The 25,003-nt window shown below is 40.9% G+C and overlaps 2 long non-coding RNA genes across 2 annotated transcripts in view; both read right to left on the bottom strand.

Moving 5' to 3' along the window:
* Window positions 1-25,003, bottom strand: part of LOC127474796 (uncharacterized) — a 424,738-nt gene that overhangs the window by 279,222 nt on the left and 120,513 nt on the right. The gene's annotated exons all lie outside the window — the stretch shown is intronic.
* The window catches only part of LOC127474803 (uncharacterized), an 86,096-nt gene continuing 62,090 nt past the window's right edge, over window positions 998-25,003 (bottom strand). Inside the window, exon 3 of the long non-coding RNA XR_007905987.1 lies at window positions 998-1,105. This is a non-coding gene — a long non-coding RNA (uncharacterized LOC127474803). The remainder of the gene's footprint in view (window positions 1,106-25,003) is intronic.

Genomic DNA, 25,003 nt, shown 5'->3' with positions numbered 1-25,003 from the left:
GGATCAAAAGATAAATCTTCCATCATTTTTTTAGGGTCATACTTGGATGGAGATTCATTACATGAAGGAACCTCAATCCAGGGAAGGAATCTCAACCCAGGGAAATCTTTCTGCTTTGCAAAATGCTTTTAATACTCATCTCTCCCACAGCACTGTACAGGATCATTTTTCAGCTTATAAATTTGACAGGAGAGAACAGAGGGTAATTTCACAGTTCTTTCATTTGCCATAAACTTTTTGGGGTGTTTATAGATCTTGTAGCAGAAACCACAATTCTCCCATTGGAATGTGACCTGCCACTTCTTAAAGCAGAAGGGAGTATGGCAATGAAAATGTCCCAGTTTTCCTTTCTTTCCAGCAGTGGTTTTTCACAGGTTTCCTCATAATTGCACACAAATCACGTACTCCCCTCAAAGCAAAGCTGTCCAAAAGACCACATTAACAGCTCGTGCATCTTCTTCTCTTTCCCCTGCTGTGCTCTTCTTTGGACCAACATTCACCTCCTAATGTGATGGCTACACAATGCATCTTCCTTGGATTTTCACAGAGTCACAGGATCAGCAAGGTTGGAAGAGACCTCTGAGATCATCCAGTGCAACCTATGAACTAGCACCACCTTGTCAACTAGACCGTGGCACTGAGTGCCACACCCAGGCTTTCCTCAAACACCTCCTCACTGGTTTATTTTAGGTGAAGCACCAGGCAGAGAGAACTCCACTCCTTCTCTCCTAGCTTAAACTTGGATGTCCCTCCCCAGTCTGTCACCAAGGCTAAGCGAGCTGTGCCAGCTCCAGCTTAGCATCTCCCCAGATTTCCTCCTCCAGTGCAGACGTACCTCTGCTGCCCTGTGACACTGCTGCAGCTCCACTGAGCTGGGACATCACCCACTGCATCCTAACCAACACCACAACAGGAGGGGCCTGTCCAACCTCAGCATCCTGAACCACACTGCTGCAATAATGAGGCATTTCTCAGGCAGTGAAAGCTGAGGAACTCCCCTCATTTACGTGCAGTCAGGAACAGCAGTTACCCTTCCTCACACACTACTTACAGATTCCACCTGTGAGCTTGGACTCCAATAGTACTTTGGAAACAGGAGTGTAGCCTGGAAGTAACATAGGAGAGATTCTAATGCAGAAAAATCAGTGCTAGTTACCACACAATTGTGCCTCCAGGAGCAGAACCCTCCATCTCCCCCTGCCCCTTAGATACTGCAGCTGCTGGAGATGGAGCAACGCTCTATCACAGCCTAGCCAGCCAATGCCAATATGAACTAGAGATTCATTTGATGAGTTCCACACATTTTGCAAATGTCACTGCTCTCTTAAATTTATATTTTTTCATTATTTCACAGAATACATGCTTTCTTGCCAGCTAACTAATGTTGGAATTGTTACTTAATTAATTGTGGTTTGTCACAGAGATCATCTAAGAAATCGTTTGTTTTAATTTTGCTTTGTAATTTATAAACAACTTTCACAGAATGCAAGTTTTAAATAAGTTTTTTGGGACAACAGCAGCTTTCAAGATGAAAATGAACATTTTGTGAACATCTGCACACACATATTTTGAGTAATTGGGGGAAAAGCACAGAGAACTGAATGATATGACTAAAAACAACACACTACAATGCTGTGGAACGTTTTGGGGAATTCCAACCATACTTTGATGAACAAAAATTAAACTGTCAAGGGAGGGAAATACCTGCAAAATGGTATTTCTCAGTTGTTTACTATTTCCAAGGTCTTCCCCAGTCTCTGAAGTCCTGCCAGGGAATCCTAGAGCTCACCAGGAAGCTGGAGGCTGCTGCAGAGAAGCCCCTTGTCTCCAGACCAGCTCTTGGTCACCATCATTTGCTGTTTGACAACATGTTCCCAAGCCATTCACACACCAGATTTTGTAAGTGAATTGAACACTGCTGTTCACACTGCTCAAACCAGAGAAGTCATTCCAGGCAGGCCCTGGAACAGCATTAAAGCATTAAAGAGGGGCATGTCTGTCCTCTCTGCCTTCCCCACACCTGGGCTTCAGTCTGAGGTGTGGGGAGGTGAGCACACGGCCCAGAGAAGTATTCACTAGACTTGCACATGGAAAACAAGGAGAGAAAGAGAATACAATATGTAAGATTTCCACCAATTTCAAAGGAAAAGTCAAATACACGGCAGCCAACTGTGACAGAACACAAACACCTCAGAAATGTAAAGTCTCGCAATCACAATCCTCCTTATTAAGTATTTGACTTGTTCCAAGATTTAAATAAAAATATCAATACTGCATGTTTTCTATTCTGTTTATATCTGGCAATACTCAGCAGCATTCTGAGATTTGGAAAAACTACAGTTTTCAGATAATTTTAATTTTGAATAAAAACATCCTACATCACTCAGCAAAGATTTCCTGCACTGTCAATGAAGTTTTCAGAAAAGACAACTACCATTTATAAAAAACAGACTCAAGTATACATGTGCCTCTCAACTCCTCAAATCCTAGAGCATTCTGCAATTTATTTCCCCACTTTCATCTACTGAGTTTCAGAGCAGCCATGGTGTGATCATATGTTTTTTCAAGAATAGCTGATGAATACCTGAAAACTCTCCCACTGTGGGACATTCTCTTTTCTCAGAAATGAAATAAGCAGCCAGAATGACATATTTTCTATTTCTAAAAATAAACTGAAAGGCTGGAGAAATCAATGAAAAAAAATCACTGCTAAGACAGCACAAAACACAGAATACCAATCACATTTTGGCAATGTGACTAATGAGACAGTCAGCTAATTACCTGATTCTGATAAACTTTTTAGCAAATAATCTTATGGGTAATGCTTACTTCCTTTCTAGCACTGACATTTTTCCTAATGAAAAAGCAGAGCAGACAACATCTGATAAAGGCCTCCCTGCCTAAGTGAGCTTTTGGTTCTGTGAACCTTCTGAGGACTCAACTAAAGGATTATTGCTGCATAGGGGAACTGAGAGAATGGGGCTGTCTGGGAACAGGTTGATCTTTTCTCTGCACTGCCTTACAGGAGAAGGTAATTTAATTTATGTAGCCTTCTCTGCAAGGGTTTCACACATTTCCCTGCTCTACTATCTGGAACTCTCCTGGAAGGCAGCAAAAGGATCTCTCTGTAAGTCCCACTTTTTTTCACAGGAATTCACCTACACACCCAAGGCCTCCCTCCTAATTTGATAATCAGCAAATACTAATGAAGAGGAGGTTAATTCAACCAACGTGTGCTGTTTCAGAGATGAAAATAAGGGTAAGTAAGTTGGGCTTTCTGCATGTCCAGGTGCCCTATTCTGACCATGAGCTCAGGTGTGTAGGAACAGTTCCACCAGCTGGAAGACTTTTCCCACATCCACACGGATCTGCTGCCATCATTTCTCCAGGTGTTGGGGGACAAGCATTATTGTGATCCTAAAAAAAACCTGTTAGCATGTCCCCTCCCAATGATTCCAGTTCATTCTTCTCAATAACTCCTCTCTCCTCACTGATCCACAGGGAACTCCCTGGCCTGGGGATGCCGTGAATTGGGGAAGTGGGGGGGCCAAGCCAAAAGTGAATTGAAATCTAAGGGCAAGTAGGAGCCCTGCAAACCTCAGTTGCTAGAGGTTTCCAGATGCTGATAACATCCAATCCAACTCAAGCTGCAGAAATGACAGGTGCCATTGCTCTGCCTCTGCCTGCACCCCCGAGCTGTGCTCTGGAAGCTCCCTCTGCACAGCTGTACCCTCTGCAGCATCTGGGATCCCAGGCCAAGGGAACCCCCAGTGTTCTGCTAATGCACACATTACACGGCTTCTGGCATGGCTAAAGGATGCTCCATTTCCCTTTTACTGCTCTCTGTCTTAAAAACTGAGATGTCACTGAGCTGGCAGTAATGATTAACAGTAGGTATTACACATCCATATATGCTTTTTATTGTGACAGAGATTCCAAACAACAAACTTCTCTAGAAATCTTGGCCTGCACAGTAAACAAACAGCTGTTTATCACTGGTCTAATTACCAAGCTAATGAGATACTAATTTCTATATTCATAAAGTATGCATGAGCAAGCATAAGCGTATACAAAGAAGAGCATAGTGACAAATACAATAAACAAAATAAGAAGGTATGGGTAAATAAACATTAATGATCTTTAAACCTAAGAATCTCGTGATGTTTTATGGAAACCTTGCAGGAGCAAGACATGAATGAGTCTAGTAAGTCTAGATATTTCCATATTAACAGCATCCAACAAGTACAAAGTACTTCATTTAGAGAGGAAAAGCAGCAAATGTACAAACATAAACCAGGGAATGATTGTGCTGGCAGCAGCACTGAAAAAAGGGTTGGAAGTAAAAACACAGCAATAAAATAAGTCAAATTAATAATATGCAGGTGCTGCAAGAAAAGGAACATTTTCTGGGAGGTCACCTATAAGCACAAGCAGTAATTCTGTTATCCTCTGATAATGTCATGGCTGAAGTGCTTCATTAGGAAGGAGCTGGAGGAATTAGTGAGAATCCAAAGTAGCAGAACAAAAATGCTGAGAGCTTTGGAAATTGTTAAGCTTAGCAGAAAGGTGGGAAAAAAAGTTGAATTCTTCCATTTAGAGCAAAAATCAGAAGAGTAGATTGTAAATTCTTCAATTACATAAAATATCACACCGAGGAGTATAAAGACTGATTTCCTCCATCCTTCCCTGAGGGATTATGAATATTCACTGGCAGCAGTGGGAACTTAATATATCAGGAAACCTTTCTCAATGGTCAAGCCCTGGACAATTAAGTACTAGAGCAGCTCATGTATGAAAGCTCTGAAGCCCTTGAAGCTGGCAGGTTTGTAAGAAGCAGTATGACAACAATCTCCCAAGAGATTCTTCCTTTAGAGCAGGAGGATGAGGTTGAATAAATGACACCTGCATTTGCTTTCCAGTCCTTCACTTCTGTCCTCAGCCATTGCTTGCTGATTCTGTAGGTATGAAAAGTGAAGGGGAGCAGCTCCTGAACATCTATCTTCCAAAAAAAGCAGAATATACCAGCTTTCCCAACCACACATCCTTGTGTCCCACCTCTGGGGAAGGTGGGACAACAGTCCTTAGGAATACTGTCTCTGAAACAGGCCCTCCTACTTGCCCATATACATGCTGGCATGAGCCATGGCACTGAGAGAGCTGAGACAGCGATTCAGGAGTTTTCTCTGCTCACTGGTGCAGGTCTATCACCAGGATACACCCATCAGTGATCAATGGAGTTCCACACTTGTACTGGAGAGCATGAAAAATGAACAAGGGGAAAACAAAGGCTGTGAGAGCTCAGGATTATGTCAACTCTGAGAATGTTCAGCCTCACAAAACCATGGAAAACAACTGGTTTCAAAAATAGTTGTTCTTTCCCCTTTCTACCCTTCTCCCCCAAAATTTGTTCTGAAAGTAATATATGACAAACTGACACTGTGCACAACATTACAAATCCTGGCCTGTCAGTGCAAGCCTGACAACAGCTGTCTACCATATGCTTAAAACCAGTCTGGAATTCTAGAACAGTTCTAAACTGAGGCTGGTTTCATCTTTGTCCTTGTCTTTCTTAAGGAGAGATTGGTGGCCGTGGGTTCTGACTGTGTGGAGATGGTGAATGCCCACCCAAGTTATTTAACTAAAGACGAGAAAATGATTTAAATGAAAATGAGATTTCAGTTAGGTTGAATACAATGGTTTTGACCCGATTTTCTCTGGGAAATCCAGAGCTGGGCATCATTCTTCTCATCCATTATCCAGGCTTAGCCTCCTTCTCTACAACAAAGCAAATTCAATTCCCTCCTCTACTCCCAGGGGGTGGGAAAGAGAGAATAAGTCTACACCTCTCATATCGTGCTGAGGTGTTCATGAAATATCAGTAGAGAAGTTCATCACCTCAAGAATCTATTTCTGTTTTGTTTGGGGTTTTTACCATTGTTTGGTTCAGCTGCTAAACTGACAAAACACACTGTGCACCCCAAGCTGTAAAATGCTCCCAGATCTGGAACCTGCAGGTCCTGGATCAGCCTCCTCCTTACAAGTAGCTGGATTTTTAAGGAGTTATCTTAGAGGAGTTAATAATGGGGTGTAGGTAGTTTCTTCATAACTTCACATGAAAGTACCTCTGTATTATAAATCTTTTTCTCCCTGTCAAATTATCTCCTTATTAAAAAGGCATTGCATCTTGGAGAAATTCTGGAAATCAGTCAGATTTATTTTTCTAACTATCATTATCATTACAGTCATGGCACTATTTAAAGTAACTGTCAGACAGTGATTTTTTCCCCTAAAAATTTAGAATCTCTTTTGCATACATACTTTGACTCATATAAAAGGATTTAGATGCAAAGTCCTTATACCATACAACAGTTTACAAATATAATGTATTTTGTGCATCAGAGAAGTCCCACTAATTTCTTAAAATCATGTCAAACTTCTAATCTTTATTTCATTAAGAGTTTACTTATGTAAAATTTTAATAGAGAAGTTTCTGCACTTTATATTTTACACCTACATTTATGCAACATTTAGTCAAGTAAGTAACAACTGAATAAACACCAACAAGCTATTCCAAATATTTTCATTTCCTTTCAACCATTAGAATGTTTTTATCTTAAGAGGAAAACAAAAATCACATGGAAACACTTTTTAGATCCTATCACGCTGTTAGACAGAAACACTTCATAGTTTTTAAAGTCCAGTTCTGGTTTCAATGTCATGGTGTTCATTCTATATTTATTTGATGCATGGAAATCTTGTTTTCAGCTGTGCTACAGCTATTTGTGACACAATTTACTAGAAAATATTTACTTGCATTAGATGAAAGATACATTGATCTCCACTGGTTGTTGCAGTGGCTTGGGTCTCAGGGATTTCTGAATTTTTCTTTTCCTGTTTCAGAATGTCTCTACTTCAAGGCTTTTGTTAAAAAACAGTAAATATATATTTTTCTACAGCTGATATTTATTCCTTTCATTCTTCACACTGTCTCCTAGTGACCAAGAACTACCTTTCTTGCCCCAGTCCCTTCAAAACATTGATTTCCTTTAACATTCTCCAACTTAACTGAAGTTTTAGACTTGAACATCACCTATCACAGTATTTCACTTTCTCTTCTCTTTCATTTATTTGCTTCTCAATCCTAAACAAAATGTTGAAATGTTTACAGGGAATGTATAACTTAGATTGAAATCCCCCCCCAGACTATTTATAATATCACTAGTTTTGTAGTCATTCATCTACTTCATCATCTGGCTACCAAGATGACAAAGAAATTTTAGAGCAGTCACATTTTCTAGCTATTTCTGTGTGTCTCATATTTTCCAAAGTTAATTTTCATAGTTTTACGTCTTGCTGGAAATGTCCTGGGGAGCAGGCACCATCTCCCTTCTCAGCAGCTCCAGCTCATTTTTATTCCAGCTGTTTGCTAGTCAGTCTCAAAGCTTTCTGCCTCAGCTTAGCCCAGGGCAGGATCCTGCACGCCTCCCTAAATTCTCCCAGCTATTCCATTGCTTTCTGCCCCTTTTCCAAAGGTGAGGCCCATCACCAGCCCAGCATCACTGCCTTCAACTGCTCTCACCTGCCTTCAGCCAACTGCACTCTGCAGCCCTCATTTACATGGAGCTATCATGTAAAAAAACCCTGCTGAGAACCCAGAAAACCCCATCAATCAACCAGAACCTGCACACGAAGTCTCACAGTGGCTGTAGGTCCCTGCTAACTCCTGTGCATTATTCTGTGTACAGCAGCCTGCAATGCTAGCACACTGACCTGGGGCTCAGTTCCCAAGGCTCCCAGCACTGGGATTGTTCTGGAAGCACTGGCTGTCCCCAGGAGTCAGGGCAGCTGCCTTGGGTGGGTCTGGGCCTCCTTGTGCCCTCCCACAGTCTCCTGCACAGGCAGAGTTTGGCCCGTGGGTCCCTCCAGGCAGCAGCTGCAACACTGCAGCCCCTGTGCAGCTCCCACACTGCAGCCCCTGTGCAGCTCCCCTGCCTCCCCACTCCTGTGCCACTGCTCAGAGCCCAGAGGTTTGGGTGAGAAGCAGAAGAGGGACTGTGGTGCTGTGCTGACATGCTGAGAGGTGTTTGCACCGTAGCAGAAGAGATGGAAATGTGTAGGTGGCCCTTCCCTGACCTCAAAGAATCAACAACTGATCATGTTAACATGTGGATCAATGTGCAATCTGCCACAAGTGTCTGCTGGCTCATGCACACCTTGGCAAGGAAGAGAGAATTTCCCATCCTTGCTTTAGGGAAAGTGTTGATACAAAAACAATTGTCAAAACTTCATCATCCAACCATCTGATAATGATCCCTCCATACCAGCCAGTGCTCTGGATTCTCCAGGAAGCCAACACACCATTTCTAGCAACTGATCCTGTGCAGTAGGAAACCACCCCCCTGCCTGTCTGAAACCATACCTTCTCCAAAATGCAAAGGAATAAAAATCCAACTCGCTGTAAGAAAAGAGACGATCCCTCTTGTGAAATCTTGTCTGGAGAGACTGATCAGGTTGTCTCTCCATGGCCCTGAGTGGAGCCCAAACAAAGGTGCAGTGGCTCCCAGCACTGAAGAGCCCACCAGCTGCAGCCCTTGACTGAATCCTGTTCAGTGTGGGCATCTCACTGAGCAGCTCTCTGAACACACCTCCTGCTTTCTCCTTCTCTCATCCAACCAAAAATTGCCCCTGCCCTCACCTAAAATCACACACAATTAATTCACAGGCCATGTTCTGATTTTAAGCCTGAGACCTCCATACAAGACATAAAGAAAAAAAAAAGAGCAATGCAGCTCAAAATCCTCAAAATCCTCTGTCATGGTAACACAAACCAGGAAAATACACAGACTGTGAGAATTCTCACTCTTAACCATCTCCTGACAAAATAAGCTAAGCTTGATGGCCCTGTTGTACAGAAACATATTTAATAGGTATTTGAAGTGAGGCCTAATTCCTAGAGCTTGGTACAGCAATTTTCAAATCGTATGTACTTTCTGATTTTTTGGCACACAGGAGGGTCCATACACCTATTGGTTTTTTAGCTGTGACATTAAATATCCTCTTTTCTCTCTGCTTGCAGCCGTTTGTTCATCTCTTAAATATAGCACTAGACTTTTCATAGCCTTCTGCATGTGAAACAGACTCCTCTGCTACTCCCTCCCTGTGTGCTAATCTTGTTTCACTAATATTACAATAATTTAAAGTCATACTGGTAAATCTTCTATTAAATATTTTGATACTGAGAACAGACAACACCATGCTACTAAAGAGTCCCTCTAAAAGACTTAGAATCTCTTCCAGATGTGACAATAACTATTATTGTCACAAGTCATTATTGATTTAATAATTTTTCCCCCAAGCTGTATGTCCAGGTTTGGTGCCAATCAATCAAGAGACAGAAAAAAGCCTGTTTAATTTCCTAAATTCAGTGAGAAGCATTCACAAAATGCAAAGAATAGTATCTGCACATTAAAAGCAAACCAGATGACAAGGTGTAATAATATGAACAGATTAGCTGAGGGCCTGTGTTGGTAAAATGCCTAAAAATTCTTGGTTAAGTAAGAGGAGAGTTAGATTGTCAGGCAACGTGATTTGGTTGTGATAGAATGAAGCAGTCTGAAGCTGTTGTAAATCTGCAGGATTGCAGGTTTGCCTCCCTCCACGAGGCAAAGTTTGGAAGCTCATCTACAGGATGAGTTTCTGCAGGGTAGGAAGAGCTTTTGAGGAAAGAGCTACATAAAATGTATGCCTGCCTGGAAAACAAAAGGGAAACAAACAAACAAACAAAAATAAAAGAAAAAACCTCCAAACTTTTGGGGTACAATTTCCTTCCCTTGGTTCATCGTAAGAGTTTGTTGGACTCAGCAAGAAGCCCTGGAATCACAGGCTGCCACCACCGTGCCACAGGCAGGGACACCTCCTGGCCATGCCTGCCAGTGCTGCTGCCAGAATCTCTGAGGGCCCAATTACCCCAAATGAGGAGCACAAGCGGCTCCCAGGGAAGCTTGGGGGAGCTACAGGTGCTCAACACTGATCTGAAAGTCAGCTCTCTTTGAGTCACACATGAATTGAGGACTGAGCTTCAGGAAGCTACATCTGAATATTGGGGAATCGGCTCTTTCATGAGATAAAAGAAATAAGTTCTGGTTTGATCAGATTACGATAAAAACTCTTCCCGTTTATCTTTTTGAAAATGGGAAGTGGTGTGTTTTAAAATCAGCTCTATTTGTTATTTTTTCTTTTCAGAGAATGCTCCTACTGATGTGGAGAGAGGCCCTGCCTGGCAGTGGTGAGCGAGCAGTGCTCGGGAAGAGAGAGCAGAGCTGGTGGAGAGTCCTCATGGAAGGTGGCAACTCAAAGCTCCAGCAGAAACAACTGGCACAAGGACACTCTGACGTGCCAAATCCCAGCACACTGCACTGAAGGCAGCCTGCATGCAGTATGAATTACAGGAGAGGAATTTTCTCCCTGTCTGCTAACATCCCCTGCTGCCTCGTGAGCTGCTTGCAGTCCCACAGTGGCCTCGCTGTGCCCGGCTCCGTGGAGTTCACCTCAGGTACAACTGATACACTTGCAAACCCAATGGGTTATTAGTTTGGCTTTATTAAAGCCTCCTTATGTTACAGCTGTTCACTATAAATTAAGTTAACGTGAGGAAATCGAGTGCATCAGTAACAATTTGGCAACTGGTCAATAAGCAATCCATGCATAAACCATTTCTATTATCTGACAGGATCCATAGATGCTGGGATGCAGGGAAGCCTATTTTCATCATTCTTTGGGAAAGCAGCAGCCTGGGATGGTAGGAATTGCAGTGAGTGCTTCTGGCCATCCTGTCCATCAGGCAGGGGACTGCTCCCTGTCCCTGCAGGCACAGCAAAGGGGCTGCCTGGGCAAACTCTTTTTTCAAAGACTGTTCATAGCCTGTCACAAGGAAAACAGCTCTTTTTCCCTGTGGACCACAAGAAAGGAAAGACACTTCTCAGCAGCCAGAATGTGAAAAATCTTTTGGCTCACACATAAAGTTTAGGGGGGAAATGCTTCCTGAAGCTCTCCTTTTCCCCTTTTCTACCTATCTTGCCCAACACATCTCAGTGAGTCAGTCTTGTGGATGGAGTTATATTAGAAATTTCTAGGTAGTAAGTTTACTCTGGTTGCTGTATCATAGTACATCTGACTGCCATTTAGGGAGTTTCTTCTGGGTTTATATTATTTCTATCTGTTGCCACAGTTGCAAGTGAATTTCAAAAGACAGCTATAATTATTTATAGGAGGTGATGGGTTCCTTTTTTCCCATTTAGCTTGCCAGAGATCTTGAGCGAGTTTGTAAAATTGCTTTTAGAGGGAGCTGTGGCAGTGCAGCGTTTGGTGTGGGTCACCTGAACATTATCTAAACAATAATCCTGGGTGTCTGGCAGAAAGCCAAGCCAGGTAATGCAGGCTGAGCCTGTCTGCAGCAGCAGAGCTAATGACCAAAACTGAGAGAGGCAAGGGAAAGCTGGGCCCAGACACGATGGAGGAGCGAGCAGGCTGAGATGCACAGGAGTAACCCCAGAGGGGGACAGGCAAAAGAATGATGATTAATATCAATATGTGCTGTACCTGATAGGAACAGTCACAGCAACTCCACCAGTGACTCTAAACTGAGGCAGGGGCATCTGGTTGCACATTAGACTCAGAAGAGCTATTATGTCCAGAGATCAGCTAGATCATTGTAAAACAGTACCTGTAAGGATTGCACCAAGAGCTGTCCAAGAATACACACGCATGGAAAGCACTGTGAAGTTGGTTATGCCAAAACTCCTGCATTACTATCAAAAATGCCATTTTTACAGTCCAAATTCCTCTTCGGCTATTAAAACAAAAGCATCTGCTCAGTGCTGCTACTCAAGACAAGACTGCCGGCCCTTTAAGTGAATGGGATTTTCGGAATAAACAATCAGGGTGATTATGCTTTCCACTGCTGCAGGGATTTTTATTTACTTCTACAGCTTATTAATATAGACAAGAAAAGAAAAAATGGATAAACAGTTTTTGGTTGTACTAGATGGCAAAAGTATATAATTACATCACTCAGAATCTCATCAGCTCCCATCAGTCTAAGCTGCTTTATGAACATATTTATAACTGCCGAGTATAGAGCAATTACAGGAAAACATTCTCCTTTCTGAATGCATTTGCACATTTAGCATGGTCTGATCTAATTAAAGTCACTTCCATTAAAGTCAATTGGAGTATTTCCACTCCAGGTTAAGGAAAAGACGCAACAGGAACAAGAAGACCCCAGTTCCTACAGCCAGAGCTTCAGTTTTAACCAAGTAAGGGTATTTCTAGAAATGATCAAAAACATGACCTCAGCTGAGAAAGAAAGTTGTTTGGCTTTATTTGCTCAGCAGGAGTCAAGACCCATCCTATTTAGTGTGGGGTACAATGCAGGAAACTACCTAAACAAACACCATTTGGGCACAAGAAATTAAGGGGGGGAAAAACAACTAAGGAAGATCCTTGTTCCATAATTTACAGACAGCTGAAACTGAACTCAGTATTTTTCTGAAGTACTTTGTTTTCTGAGAGATACAGTAATGTGTTTTATGGTTTCTCGTGCTCTAAAAGCTCTATGATGCTAATATCTGGAAGACAATAGGAAGAAGTTAAAAGAAGAAAACAAGCTCAGAGTGCAGTTTGATAAAGCTCTTAAGATAGACTATTTGATTTTAATGGAGAAAAGAGAAAAGATCTGAAGCACTTAAAAGTGAAAAGTTAACACAACAGGCAAGTTTAACAGGCTTAATTCATAATTCCATATTAAATTCATATTGATTTTTTTCTCACCAATACTCCCTTTATCTAAACAACCTTTGACTGTCAAAAGCCTGGGGAGGCTGCCAAAGAGCACTTCATTAATCCACTCAAAGGGAACTGGAAAGGCTCACAAATGGAACTGGGTGATGTTTATTTCGGCACAAAAGGCCCAGTTAAGTATTCCAGCTTGAGCCAGCTGGGCAACCAAATTTATTTTGGAGGTTTGTCAAAATGCCTTTGCTCACATGGCTGAGAATACTCAGCAAAAGTTTTTAATAGCTGAGAAGAAACTCCACACGGTGTCATTGACTTCAAGGCCTTGCACTTACCTACACTGAAGGAGAAGCTTTTTCTAACATGCTGGATTTGTTTTCTACAAAGGAAAATCCATGGAATGTGTCTACTGTCCAAATGTCAAGTTAAGTACAGATGGAGATTTTTTTCTTTATATTTTAAGCCAGATTCTTCAATTATAAAGTTAATTCTAGGTGTAATTAGAGTGTAGTAGTTAGTGTCAAAGCATGTCCTTTGTTTTAAATAACTAGACTGACTGTTGTAATGAAGCTGATTTGATCTTTAGTTTTCGAAATTAAGAAGGCAGAGAGTAGATACATATTGTGTCAAAAACACAGTGCTGAGAACAGAGATTGAAAAAGAGAAACAGTTTGGGACCATGTTAAGAAGACGGGGTCATTATATTTAAGGAATTCAAACTTGAAAGGACTTTTGTCACAATATAACATTACTTTTCAGGACACATCACTGTCTTCCATTTTCTTTCTCTGTACATTACTAATAAAACATTCATAACATTAAGTACACAGCAGAATGGGAAGGACAGAATCAGCTGCCTGGCACACCAGAACAGGTCGTTTCTCTGATTCCTCCAGAAAGAAAAGGGGGCCCAACTACTTTTCCAAATAGACCCTCATGAGCATAAGGAAGCCACTTCAGCCTTGAAATCACCCCCATGGAGTGAGCAAGAAGTGACACAGTGTCACTGTCCCAGCAGTGCCACAGACTGAACTAAGGCAGCCCTGCATCTCACAGGAACAGGCAGGAGAAGGGAGCTGGCACATGAGCACCAAGCTCCAAGCTGGACACGACTCGGGGCAGCACTTCTTACAACAGGCAGAAAAATTCCCCTTTCTTTTCCTGCTTCCGCCATTTATTTTACATTTGAAGAGATTTCTGAGTTCGGGGTACTTTGCCTTTTCTTCTTTTTACTAAGTCCTAGGTAAATTCCTATCTTCTCAACCAGCATTATGTACACAAATATGTAACTGAGACAGTGAGCAGCATGATTTGCATTCTTATACACTCACATTGCATGAGCCAGATTTACATTTAAGCACTTCAAATAAATAAATGTAAAGAAATACAAAAAGACACACAAGTCAAACTGGAAAGCTGCCTCCCTGTTCTGTGCAGCCACACACACACACACCTACAGCTTCTTGGTAACAGAGTCATTAATTCTCAGTAATTACCCTACCCTAAATATGTTAGTTACACACTACCATCTACTTTTCCACAATTTCTGAGTAGCAGCAAGTTCCTGCAAACATCCACCAGAACAGGATGTAACTCACAAGTCCTTACAGCAGGGAAATATCCTACTCTGACATTGTCAACAATTACATAAGACAATTCTTCTCCAAAAGAAAGGATATCTCATGCTTAAGACTAGATTGATAAAAGAAATCAGGTTATGTTCCTCACTGTTTCACAGGCTTGCATTATGGCCTGAGGCAAGTGGTTTAACCTCTGTGTATCCACTTGCTATGACTAAAATGAGTATAATAGCATTTTCTGCCTTTATTTTTTCGTCTGCCTTGCCTTTGGGTATTCTCCATCAAGGCATGTTTTTTCACTTTGACTTCAGTCCTGCTGAAGTGCACACATTTCAACAGAATTACCCATGTACTTACTGCTGCACACATTGAAGGCAACCTGCTGCACTAGGAAAAGCACCCACCACAACAAATCTTCAAAAGCACTGGGATGTATATATGTATAAATAAATAATCCCTGCTTATCAATGCCATTCATGGTCATCACATCTTTTTATGAAGAATTTTTAAAAAAGATTTGCTCCAGTGGTAGTTGTATATTATAAAAAGGAGTCTGGAATTACAGCTGAGAGCTGGGACACTTCAAAAGTACTCCTAAACTTAGTTTCAGTGGTTTCACACTGTAGCAAAGTTACATGAGCTCTAAGTCTGCAGGAGCAAGGCTCTAGTAGCTATAAGCACTAAATATCTCAGAAAGTGACCAAAATCATTAATTCAACATGTTTAAAATGTTTTGCACAAACAACTACCTCCTGCAAAGCAAAACCTAAGAGATTTACGTTTGGTGTACTGTCAGCATTGTGTGAAATCACCTTTTTATAGAGAAAACCCACTAATCCTATAATGTAAGACTTAAGTAATCACTGTTAGTGAAATACTGCTACTTCACTTTATTGATATGACTGAAATAACGTGTGAAAATAATGCATGGTAGGAATCATTCAGCTCCTGCAGCAGCAAACAAAAAAAGTGTTTACGTGAAGGCCATTTTTCCCAGACCAACAAAAAATGAATTTGTAGCGTGTCTGCAGCCTCCAGGTAAATCCTGACCCAGAATATGCATTATTGCATTTTTTCTCTTCTTTTCTTATCGTGTGTTCAGGCTGTAAACAAACTGCAGTATCATCATGAACAATATTCATTAAGTAGCACCTACTCCCAGAAGAGCTGTCCTGGCTGACAGGGCTCTGTCCTGGCCATCAGTGCTGCTGGCCCAGACTCCTCCACTGCTGCTTCAGCACAAACTGCTCACAGGAGCTTTCCTTCCCCTCATCCTGCCCCTCCTGTGCTACCTCAGACCGACATCTTCTGTCTCTCCATTTTCAGTGCTCCATAAAACAAATCTGTTGTCAATCTGAGGACACCTGGAATGAACTCAGCAGTGATTCTTTGACCTTTTTAACACATGGGGGTCAAAAATCACCATCAGCAGTTGGAGAGAAAAATGTGAAAGATCAAAGTCTTCCACTCCCACTACTGTTCTTGTTTTCCTTTGTTGATATGTGCACTGCTGACAGAAACCAGCAATTTTTAGCTCAAAAGTGCAAATATTTGATAGGAAACTGAGGCCAGATGCATAAACCTAAAACAAACAGCAAATATTTCTGTGATTCTTTTAATAGCACTGGAAAAGGTCCTTTTTAACAAACAAAATCTTTCTCCTGGTGGGTTTGTAAATCAAACGTTGTAGCTTTTATTAGTTGATAGACTGTTGATACTAAATAACAGCTGACTTTAAGCCCAAGAGCAACTGCATAAGACTCCTTTCATTGTTGAGCTGAGATATGCAAAAAGTAAACACCATAAATCATGAAAACTTTGCTTTGTACAAGTATTTCATGCTAGTAATATACAATATTCTGGTAGAAAAAGCAATCTTTTTTAAAAAAACCTTTTTTTTTTAATCAGTTTCCCTGCAAATCTATATCTAACAGAAAATTATTCATTTTCTTTCACTTTCCCTGAAACAAAATTTTTCTCTTTTGTTTTCCAACTATTATTTTTCTCTACTGACCTTTATGTGGCCCAAATTTTAAAGGAATGTAATGAAAAAGCCTTGAAGCATCCTAACAGTTACAAATTGTTTATATTACAAACTCCATCCCAAATCAAATGTCAATATACATTTGTTCTCTTAAAAAGCTACGACATTCTTTTTGAAGTATGTTGAGAGAAGTATTCAAGAAAGAAAAGAGTGAGAGCACAGAATCAAAAGAACATGGATTTGGTTTACAGTTGTACCTAATTTGTCTTGTAAATTCAGACACCAAATTCTCTCACCTGTTCCCATTTTCCTGCAGCTCCAAACAAAACCCAATGAACAGGAGGTGTGAAAGTGCCACTGAGGCAGCAGCTGATACAATCTGATATAATCTGATACAATCTGATACAATCTGAGCCTCCCATGTAGCATCAGCAAAGTCCCTTCTGAGACACTTCCAACTTAAAGCCCCTGTTTTCCTCCAGCCATCTTCCTCTGCACCACTGGCACACGGAGTGTCACACTCCCCACAGGTGCTGACAGCCTGGGTACCTTACTGCTGTTCAAACAGGAATTCTACCCCTGCCATGACAGTTCAGCTGACTGTGCATGCAAACAGCATCACTTAGTACTGAGTCAAGGCTTTGGTGGCACGAGAACCTTCGGAGAAGCCAAAGCCTTTGTCCCTGTGCAGAAAGATGCCCTCTGCCAGTGGCTGCTGCTGCAGCCCAAGGCCCCTGCCCAGGCAGACCCCACACCAGCCCGGGGCAGACCATGTGTCTGATACTCCAGATGGGAAAGGCCAAGGAAATGCCCGAGTTGCTGAGCTCCCTCTGCACACTGCACACCTAACACCTACAGCACCAGGCCGTGCACGTTACAGAGAGCCAACTCGAAAAATTTGGGGGTTTGAGTCAAGTATCAAAACACAGCACGTGTCCAAAATCACTAGGTGATTTATCAACTAACCAAAATATCTGAACAAGTCCTTGGAGAATTATAAGGCAGAAGCAATTTCCACACCAGCTTAATCAATCCCCACTACAATTTCCATGATTTGATGTTTTCAGAGAATTCTGATCCAGTCTTAATTCCCATAGCTTTACCATCTGCACAGCATTTTTATGAAAGGTAATTTTATCCCCTCTACCAACCTGTTAAATATTGTCACGGGAGGATTTATTAGTTTCCATGACTCCAGACAGTATTTTATTCTCCCTCTGTTGTCAGCTGGCAGACCCAAGTTCCTAATTCTGTCAATTGAAAGCACTGAAACCATTCATTAATAAAATACTCTAATCTACCTGTTCTGTGACTCAAGAGCAACACTTGCCTTTCAGCCCACGGCTGACAACGTCTTTCACAGAAAGAGGGGGAGAAAAAGGAAGTTCTCCTGTGTGATGCAAAGACCTGCAAGTTGGGAACTCTAGGCAGAGCTGCCACCCTTCCTGGTGGGAAAATCCATCAGAAGTATGACGACAGTGGAAGTGTAATTGCTACAATCTGTTGGAGAAATGTACTACTCCGTTAAGCTCTAAGCTTTTTAAGAGCACCAAACTCATTTTACTCTTAAAACTCTACACACACTACTGATGATCTTTAATTGTTACAGTGCAGTGATTAATAAAAGCAGCAATGAGCTCAGCAGCCTGAGCTCACACAAACTGCTCCTGCTTTAGGGAAGCCTGAGATGCACGAGAGCAGGTTCTTTCCAAACGTATTTATCAGAAAGCTGTTTATCTTCTGCAGTAGGCCTTGATTCACAGTCATTCCATCTGTCTCAGGGAATGCAGCACAAGGCCTTTAATACTCCCTGCTTGGGAGCTAATGCCTTTAGCTTTCCATTAGATAATTTGAAAGACCTATTCATTTTTTTTCACAGTCAGCTAACTAATTCTTTAACACTTCATTTCAATACCACTAACACTTACTAAGGGATTGCCTTCACTAAGTGAACAATCTCAGCTGTCTCAACATTTCATCCTTACCTGACATATAGAGCTGTGTCTAAATCAATGAATCACACTGAGGTAGGTCTATCCCCTTGAGCATTTTTTTTTTTTTACATCTAGTCCCAGTGCTCCTCTTCATTGTTCAGTGTGAAACTTCCAAGATCTGCGGAGAGTGACACACTTGCATTTTACCCCCATTTCTATACTGTTCTGTTATCCAATTTAAAGACCATCAGCTCTCCATTTCAGCAGCAAGGATTGCATTTCAAAATGCTTCCTTTCTGATGTACCTCATGGCAAAGGTGGCAAAGAAAAGACTAAGTTTCCTCCTTTGCTGCAAAGACAGTCACATATCATGATGACAGGCAGAGGGTAGGAAAGGTGAACTGGGTTCTTTTTTCCCCCCAGCTTGTCAGAATTTATTCTCTTTCAGCAAAATTCTATCAGATACACCAAGAATGGATAGCAGGGACAAACTCATGAAAGTTTTCAAGATGAAGCAGTGAACACAGAGTGAGCTGGAATTTCTTTTGGCATCAGCTTTGACTGAAAAAAAAAAAAGCTAAATCAAAATGCAGTAATTTATTTACTCCAGGCATACTTTAAATAAGTGAAAAACCACAGAATTCTATCTCCTGGCATGTCTGCCCCACACACAGCAGTGTAAGGAACAGATACAAATCCACATTAGAAGTAAAACATCACTAAAACAGCTAATCTTTCAGTGCCTTCACTTAACGAGACAAAAGGGCCCTACCAAGGTGCATAATGTGAATTCCTTGGCCATGTGTGAGCGTGGTGTCTGTGCAGCTCCTGCTGCCCTGGAGAAGTTACTGACCCTCCACTGCCAACTGGGCAGTGCCTCAAATCACCACAGGGGATTGCATCAAGGGACTCGATTTGAACCTTTTCAGATCAATTTTGCAGCTGAATAATGTCAGGATTTTAACTTTTTTTTTTACACTAAATAGCTCGTTAGTATTGTGCAGGTTGTACATCACCTTGTTTTTGACATAACCAGGTTTGCATTACACTGGTTAGAACAAAAAACAAACCACAAGAAAAAAGAAACACCCACCAACAACATCCTGGGAAGAAAACAATCAGATGAGAAAAACTGATTCTGGAAGCATTTTTCTATTAGCTTTAGCGATCTAAACATCAAATGGGTTCTGTCTTTCCAGAGGAATGTCAGCTGAGGGAGAAAAGCTGCTGTTTGCCTGGAGGAATGCCTGGGACTGTGGTCCTTCCAGGGCAGCTCCAAACCCCTCTGTGAGCTGCATTTCTACAAAAAGCAGAAGGCACAGAGACTCCAACAATTAGGTGGGTTTGGATGCTGAGGATCAACAGCCACCCTTCTACTCAGGTCTGAGGGAATTCCTCTGCCAGCAGAAAGCAGGAGTCAACCCAAACCCTACCTTCACAAATGCTAGAGCAGATATAGGACACTGATGTTTTACTGCCATAAGAAATTATGCCTTTGGACAACTCACAGCTGGCTTCTCCACATTCAGAGTTACAACATACTGCTATGATAACTAAAGAATTATCAAACTTTTGTATTATAACTGAATGTCCATTTAGGTACCCAAAGGCATCCCAGCTTTCAAAGGCAACTACAACTAAACATGAAAATACAGAAAAAGTAAATAAATGCAAATAAATTACATTTACATTTTCTGAGTACAGAGTACTACTGTCCTGAAGAGCAGCAATATGGATATATTTTCTTGGAATCTCATTGTTATGACAGATTTTTACAGTGAAAAGCAATGAAGTCTCGTATAAATCAGAACCAATTCACTTTCTTTATGACTGCAAAGCCCCTTGTTACTTTTACTGTCAGAAAAGAGAATCACTTCATAGGAAATGGCAGAACCAGCTACACATGTTCAGCATTGGAACACAGAAATCACATTATAAGATTACTATTGAGTTCTTTTAACTCAGACAAAGCACTCTTGTTAGCAAATGATACTTTGTATTTGGCCGCAATTTGTAAAAGCAGATAATATTTTCCATTTGTATCATAAATTTCATCACTGGATATGGAAGTCAGCTAGTGCTTATTGGCTGCTTGTGTGTAACATGACTCTTGAGAGACTGTCTGCTTTTTTGGATACAGAGATGGAAGCAAAAAATGAACTTATATTCACCAAATATTGTCAATGCCTGTGGAAGAACAGGGTAGGAAAGTTGGTCTTCCTGTACTCCAGCTCCTGTGCCTTCACTAGCAGAACACATTTCCTAACTTTAAGCACCCTTGTTACCATTTTTCAGACCAAAAGGACAGGGAGGGAAAAAAAAACAGAGTTAAAAAGAGTGTTCATATATTAGTCAAAGTATTAAGTAAGCCAATTTTGAATTAATGTTGATCTAATTGTCTCTCTCATACTTTTCCAGACTATATTTTAAGAAAAAAAAATCATCACTATGACAGTCTTGTGAAGCTGGACTCCCATCAACAAAATACACCCATGTGGAGGATGAAGAATTAGAAGTCACCTACATTATCTTGCAGAACTCCTACATAAATAAAATGGATTTAGAGGAGAACATGCAACATCAAAAATCCATCCTCCAGTCTCAAATAACTCTGTCCCAGTAATTTTTAAGAGTTTCATAAATTCCAGAAAACAAAGCTGAATCTCAATTAAGGCCTGCTGAAGGGAGAACAGATCCCACAGCACTGCCATCTGGGCTGCTGTGAGCACATGTAATGTGTATCTGTCACTGATGGCTTAGCAGGTTATACATCATTCCCCAGCATCAGTCAAGTGTTCTCAGCAAGCACAGGAATCTGCAAAACCAACACAGACACAGCAGAAGTACCTCTGACAGGACAAACTCCCTTACATGCAGCAATCGTAGAGGGGAATCACGAGCCATTAATATAATGCAGACCATAAATGTCAGCACAAATAGTCAAGTGTGTGTCAACGAGCAGGGCAGAGACATGACTGACCCAGACAGCAACTTATGGCAAATGGCAGCTATGGAAATACCTCCAGCTATGGGTACACATTTCATCTCCATGTGCCACAGATCCAACAGGACAAAATCCATCGTCATTTCAAAAGGGAGGGGGGAAAAAATCTGTTCCTATTTCCAAAGCCTTGTAAAAAACTGCAAAATGTCCAAGGAGAAGGCAGTGTGCCCCAACACAAACTTGTTCAAGATGTGGCCAGCAGATAAAACGCACCCATGACACGGCCTGGCTAAGCAGAGGCAGGCTCCACATGCCTTGTCACCTGATCGTGATGGAGATTGATCAGCTCTCTTCCTGGACTAGGCTGGAAGGAAAAGCCTCAGGGACGTGTTAAGGCCATTTTAAGAGCTCACTGGAGACCCAAGTGTGGAAGGAGCACGCCTAAGCCAAGTTCTACATGCAGTCCATACACCATCATGAATAATGAAGTGTTTCAGGCAAAAAAAAGAAGATATTACAATGACCATTTTTTTCTGTCACAGATTTTTTGGAGGAATTCTATCTGAATTGATTGGGTGTTTTAGGACTGGTAAATACATTTAACCATTTGGTTGAATCCTCAACCATTAACTGTTTTACTGAATAGTAACGTAGTCTAAGAGGCAGGAATTTATATACTTTTAAAACAAAAATATATGAAAGAGCCTTATAAAAGACTGCTGTGAAGGGCTGTTGTTTGCAAACACTTAACTAGCACAACTATTAATTCCTTCTAAAACATGGCAGGTTTTTTTCCTGTAAAATCACAGTGAAATTACAGTTGAGAACTGCACATCACACAGGTTTTCCCTGTATGTTGGGAACATGACAGATATCCATAATTTTAGGATGATATTAGAAGATACATATAAAAAGCAGTAAATTACTTATTTTCCTAAGAAACCTAAACACAGTCTTTCAATTACTAACATTTCCTACTAGCATCTGAATACTTGTATACAAATTTTAGAAGTTACATGCGTTTGTTCAATCTACTTGGGGTTACAGTTCTGCTTAAAAATTTCCCTTCTGAAGAATATGCATTAAAAAAGGGAACAAAATGATTTTATGAGAAGAATGAGACCTCCCAGACTCTGCCTGGGGTAGCAGCCAAACCTGCCCCTCCCTGTGCCCTCCTCGGGCGTTTGTCACCGGGAGAGATGAACATTCCTGGCAGTGATAACACACCTCCTCCCCTACTGGACTGCTCTGAACACCAGGGGAATTCAAGGAATATCACAGCAGTGGGCTGTGTTCCTGCTACAGAAAAATGGTCACACCACTGCAGTGGTTTGAGATGCTGTAAATCAAATGGCACGTTCTCTCATCCAGAAGTGCAAGGCTCAGAACTACCATGCAAATATTCTTGATGGCTATGGTGTAATAAGGTGCCTATAATACAGTGATTAACTTGCTGTACAGTTGGTATGCGACACAAAATTCAATATTTTCATCTTAAGGTCAGTGTCAGTTGATGATCAGCACTTTAGTTGTGTCTCTCCATTGCTAACTTTTGAATAGTTCCTAATGCTAATTCAGATTTTCACACTTGCTTGCAAAACAAAATCAACACATAAGAAATTTAACACTGCAGCATAAGCCAAAAACTTTCTCTAAACTGAGTAAAAGTATATTTGAGTGAGGAGGTTTTAAATTAGAATGATGGCATTTGACTTCTCACATTTCCAAAAGGATTTCACCTATGAACACCAAACAGGATTTTTAGCCTTGCAGGATATATAACAAACATTTATTGAGGAAGTTCATCTTTCAAATTCTTACCTACAAAGCAAGTTTGTTATGACTGTGGGAACTTGTATTTACAAGGAAAAAATATAGTTCACTTTCAAAAAATCCTTTCAATTCAAAAATAAATAATGTGAACACTAAGTGTCTGTATGGTCTGGAGATGCTCTATGCCTTTAGTATTTGGGTGACATTTCCTGTGTATTTGCTTACTCTAAAGTATATTTGAATGTTGGAAGTTCTACAGTGTTCTCTTAAAATGCCACTACTCTGAAAAGTGACTTCAAAAGACAGGATCGTTTGATGGTTGTTGTTTCTTAGTGATTTTGGTATCAAATGTGTTCCAGTTCAAAGTTAAAAAGATTACTTGCTTTCTGATTGTCAGATCTGCAAATTGATGCTACTTCCAAAAAGTCAAGAGGCTCCCACTGCTAAAATTTCTATAGGATTTCAATGTCCTGTATTTTGTTGCAATAATATTAATGGAGATGCCAGTGTTGCTCAAGAAATGTGCAGTCTATCAATATTATTTCTTGATGCAGCAACATAAAGAATAGCATCCTCTCTATGTTTTAAAATATGTTTTAAAAATAGATTCTCTCTGTATTCTTGAGCAGGCAGATGCAATTCTTTGCACTGCAATCTGTGGAACAAAAAAAAACCCAGCAAGCTTTGAAGTAACTAAGTGATGCAGCTACTAATTCTAGGGATCATTTTGGAGTTGCTTTTAGGCAAATACAGCACAATATTACAACAGAGTTTCTTTTCCTGTTGGTTTATGGATTAGACAGAGGGATCTTGAACACATAAGCCAATTAACAATTAAAGGGGCTTCCACAGTGACGCAGACTAATTTTTCTTCCCCTTTGCTTTCAGGTTGCCCCATGCTTTTCCAACCATGTCTGATTCCACAGGGCTAAAGTGGAACATACTTATTACAAAACATTTTTACCACACTTCAACAGAAGCTTTTTAGATACAGTCAAATTCTGCTCATACAAAGGAAACAAAAGTTTGACTCATATTTTTTCACCCTGCAACTTTGAGTATTGAAAACTGAAGGAAAATTAATGAAGACTGTGAGTTGGGCAGCAGCTCACTGGGGCAGCACAGGAACCTGGGCTGGCACAGGACTAGAAAAATACTGCCAGCTGAATTCACACTGTAAATGACTCTCGATCTGTCCTTGATAACTACTCCTTATCCATCATTGATGATCTGCTTACTGTTTGAACAAAGCTAAAGTCCTCCATTTACATATGTAGTAAACATCCCTTCCCTCAGCAAACAGACCTGACTCAGTCTGTCCTAGACTGCACTGGACTCCTTAGTACACACAAGACTCTCAATTTTCTCTTCAAGAGCAGGTTATTCTTTACAGTCTATCTTTTTGGCACAAAAAACCAACCTATGTTCCTGTAAGAACTCAAGTATCTCAATCTCTTCTGCAGTGTAATTTTCAATTTTTATTATTTGGACCCTGACAATTAGAAAAAGCAACACAGTTTCTGTTCAAAACTCACATTAATAACACACTGCTTAGCAGAGTTCTGTGTCTAGGAGCCACAAACACACATTCCAACTACCAAACTGTTTAGTGACTTATTTTTCTCTCTCAACACATCCAGTGCTAACTTTGGTCAAATTTCCACAGCAAGGGTGAAAGTAATTCTTTGACTCTTCCTTGTGAACAGGTAACTTAGCAAACAGGTCCCCTCCCTTTAAAATTTTGGTGTCTAGAAGCTACGAGACTTCTTGTGTACATCAATGCCAGGTTGACTGGATGATTTTTAATTTTTTCCTGCCTAATTATGGAAGGATTTACACTCCTTCTCCCAAATGCCAAATATCCAAGGACATGGAGAATTCTATATAAGCAAGAAGTCAGTACGAGGCAGGTATAGTCAGGTGCAGTTTATCCTCCCCGACAAATCATAAAGAACTGCTGAGATAAATCAAGGTAGTTCATCAATAATTTAAATAC

This window comes from Manacus candei, unplaced genomic scaffold (assembly GCF_025592945.1).
Source record: "Manacus candei isolate 608988 ecotype Guabito, Panama unplaced genomic scaffold, ASM2559294v1 h1tg000044l, whole genome shotgun sequence".
NCBI lineage: Eukaryota > Metazoa > Chordata > Aves > Passeriformes > Pipridae > Manacus > Manacus candei.
The sequence above is the reverse complement of the archived record's forward strand: the minus strand, read 5'-3'. Positions and strand labels throughout refer to the sequence as shown.